The sequence below is a fragment of the Triticum dicoccoides genome, chromosome 3B (assembly GCF_002162155.2).
Source record: "Triticum dicoccoides isolate Atlit2015 ecotype Zavitan chromosome 3B, WEW_v2.0, whole genome shotgun sequence".
NCBI lineage: Eukaryota > Viridiplantae > Streptophyta > Magnoliopsida > Poales > Poaceae > Triticum > Triticum dicoccoides.
In genome coordinates, this window is record NC_041385.1 from 528,351,827 (window position 1) to 528,355,936 (window position 4,110).

Consider the following 4,110-nt stretch of genomic DNA (forward strand, 5'->3'; position numbering starts at 1 on the left):
TATATATATATATATATATATATATATATATATATATATATATATATATATATATATATATATATATATATATATATATATATATATTGCTTAGGTTTAGCCGAGGTAGTGGACAAACAGAGGGGAATAAAATATGGCGGGGGACAAATTTCTTGTGATTGTGAACAAATAGAATTGCTTGGCTTGTTTAATTAAGTTCAACTTCAAATTTACAGAAATTTTGCAAAAAAAAGTAAACTCTTCAAATTTACAGAAATTTACAGAAATATATATAGGACAGCACTATTCTAATCCCAGGATTAGAATAACTATTTGGATCACGACGCGCCCTATAAGGGCCGACTGCTCCCTGCAGAACTTCCCGAACTCCCCGAAACCCAAACAAGAACGGGCCCAACAACCCATCTCCCACCTCCTGATTCCATCATCGCCCAGGACCGCCGACCCACCCCGCGCGCCTCAACCGCCGACGAGCCACAGTCATCGGCCCAACGCGCATCCCGGGCCCCGGGCGTCGTGTGCCTCCTGGTCGCCGCGCACCATGCCCATACTCCCCGAGCGCCGCCCACCTGATGCAGTGCCCCCGTCGACCGCCGCCGCCTGATGCAGGTCGCCCCGAGCGCCTCCACGTACGGATCCGGCCGAAGCCATCGAGATCCACCACCATATCTCCCCCTCCCCCCGGCTCGGTCCTCCTCTGGGTCCAACCCAATCCTCCTCATCCGCAGACCAGCTCGCCGGCCGCTGCCACTTCCTGCCCCTGTTGGCATCCTCCTGGTGTGCCATGGCTCCGTCCTCTCCTCCACGGCGATGTGCTCTCCTGCACCTCAACGTCGGCGTTGCCGCGAGCCAATACCGCCTCAGGCCTCCGGCCACACAGCCGCCGGCGACTCCCTTTCCCTGCAGCCGGTTGGGCTTCTCCGTGGAGGTCTCTCGCCATTGCCATCCTGCAACCCCCGCCTCAACTTCTGTCAGCGACCTTCACGTTGGTGCTTTTTTTTACGCCTCATAGCACCGATGCGGTCAGTGCTCCTTGCAATCCCAGCGACTGAATCATGCAGGGTTTGCACGTCCTAGAATAGCGCGAAGAAAGATGTTTTTCCCGAACTAAAGTTGTTGAACTGAATGTTCTGGCATATCTGAATTTGCATTGCTCTGTTCTCCCGTGGGTAATACAATACATTATTATGTTTCTTCCAGTTGACAAGTACTAGTGGTAAATTTCTGCAAAGAAGAAATGAGCCATTTACAGAAGCACTTCACGAATGTATTAGTTGGATCTTGGGTCTGGCAATATCTACTTAGTACGTAGTAGCTAGTAATTTCAGTTCGTGTTACTTCACGCCAGGCCAACAGTGTGTGATATTAGAAGTGAAAAGGAGTCTAGGCTAAAGAAGTTAATGATCCTTTGTTTCTTCGTCTGTGTTCTTTTACCTGAAGTGAGTTTCCATCGATCTATGTGTTCTTTGTGGATGGCTAATGCATTTTAAGGTCACTGCCATTGTAGAAAAGAGTTGGCGGAGGCATTTATTCTGTTCTATATATTGTTTAGTCCACTCGTAATTTCAGTCTTGAACTGTTGAACTATACTACGTACTATCTCACTTGGCTTTTTAACATACATGTATAACAGTGGTACCAATTGTAAATAAATGTTAAGTAAAGTGCACCTAGAAAAAAATGTTAATTCTGTAAGTTCAAATTTAATAAATTGGAGAGTTTAAAGGACAAGTAATGGGTGTACAAAAGAAACTCACAAGGGTTGTCTTGTAATAGGAAAAAGATAACAAAAATGATGAAACGAAAATAGTAGAGCTGTTCAATATTTCTTACAAAAAATATATATATTTCTCATTTATTTTTTGTGTTGCTATCTGTGTTCGCTATTTTCTGTTTTGTGCTTGGTAGTGCAAAAAAAAAGTTCAAATTAAATTAGCATTCAAAGTTTATATTAAAAAAATAGAATTATCCAATGCCTACAAAGTGAAAGCCAAGAAGTTCAATGTTTTAAACGATATTAGTTCAAACATTAGAACAAAAAAATTAATTTATCAAGTTTCTTAAAAAACAAGAAGTTCAAATTTTAAAAATGGAGCAATTCGATTTAAAATAATCAAGAAGTTTAAATTAAGAAAAATTGAAGTAGTTCGATGTATACAAAAAACTAAAATTCTTCTTGTTTCTAGGCAAAATAAAAGTATGATATTCAATTTCAAAAAAAGTTGTTCGATGTTTACTTAACAATCCTTTTTTTCTTTTCATTGGAATAAAACCAAGAAGTTCAATTTCAAAAAAAGAGTTGTTCAATGTATAAAAAAACGAGTTTTCACATTACTAGAGAAATAAAACCAAGAAGTTCAATTGAAAAAAGCGGAGCAGTTTGATATTTATTTGAAATATCAGATTTTTCTAGTTACTAAAGAATAAAATCAACAAGTTCAATTTTAAATAACCAAGAGGTTCGGTGTTTCTAGAAAAACTCCAATTTTCACATTTCTAAAAAAACACAAAGAAGTTCAAATAAAAAAGTTAAAGCGGTTCGATGTCTATAAAAAAGTCGTATTTTTTTGTTACTAAAAGCGAAACAAAGAGAAGTTCAAACTAATAACGGTCAGATGTTCATGAACTGTATGATGTGTGTTTTCAAATGAGAAAAAAGAATAAAAGGTTAAAGTATAAAATTTTAGTTGCAAGAAGTTCAGGTGCTCGACACGGGAAAGTTCAAAACTTCTTACGAGACAGGTAATCGGCACGGTACATCATTTGTGCAACTCTGATGAATGGGAGAGAAATTAAGAACAAATATACGTGGTAGAAGTTCAAATTGAAAACAGCGGGAAGTTCAATGATTATAGAAAACTCAGATTTTTTCGTCGTTATTAAACAATGGAAACAAGAAATTAAAAAATTAAATAACAAGAAGTTCAACTTTAAAAAATATAGCGCTTCAAAATTTCATAAAAAAAATTAAAAGAAAATTAAACTAGGAAGCCCATATTAAAAAGATGGAGAAGTTCGATAATTATAAAAAACTTAGATTTTCCATGTTATTAAAGAATGGAAACAAGAAGTTCAAAAATAAAAAACAAGAAGTTCACCTTTTAAAATAGAGCGCTTCAAAATTTCATAAAGAATGATTAAAAAATAAAACCAAGAAGTCCATATTAAAAAGATGCAGAAGTTCGATGATTATAGAAAACTCAGATTTTCCTCGTTATTAAAGAATGGAAACAAGAAGTTCAAAAATAAAATAACAAGAAGTTCAACTTTTAAAAATAGAGCGCTTCAAAATTCATAAAAAAGATAAAAAAACTCAGATATATTCACGTAACCGAGAGAAGTTCAGATTGATAACTGCCAGAAGCTCACGTATTACACGGTGTGCATCTTGTATTAAAAAAATAGAAAAAGCAAAGGTTAAAAGTTTTGTTGTTATAAGTTCAAGTCCTCCGACGAAGAAAGTTTAAAAAATTATTGTGAGAGAGGTTTGTACAAAATGAATATCATTTGTGTAACACTAACGAATGGATGAGGAAAATTACAAACGAAAATACTTCACAGAAATTCAACGTGAAAACAGCAGGAAGTTCAACTACTATAGTGAATGAATTTAAGATGAAAAACTTTTAAAATTGTCGCGAGTATGAAAAAATGATCAATACGGGAAAGTTGCGTGTTTACATCAACTGTCCATCGGTATATTACTTGCTCTATTCCGGTGTGTGTTCCAATGAGTGGATGGAGATCTGCGGGCAAAAAAAAGCACGTCGAAAATAGAGTGAAGTTCAGGTAGACATCATGAGAAGTTCAGGTTCTTCACGCGGTGCATTTTCGAAGAATCTGTTTCACGATAGAGGCAAAACTAATGCTCCCGCCGTTTTCGAAATTACTTGAAAACGGCAAGGAATCAGAGAAAACCATCAACATGAAAAAGTTTCGCATTTTTCGTAGCTTTTCAACGGTATATTGTTTGCCCAATTCCGATAAAGTTTGTAGAAGTTCTGGTGAAAATACATTTTTCGCCATTTTCAAAACTGACTTAAAACCGTAAGGAATTGGGAGAAACAATACATACCAAAAAGTTTCGCATTTGTTCAAGCTTTCCAATGC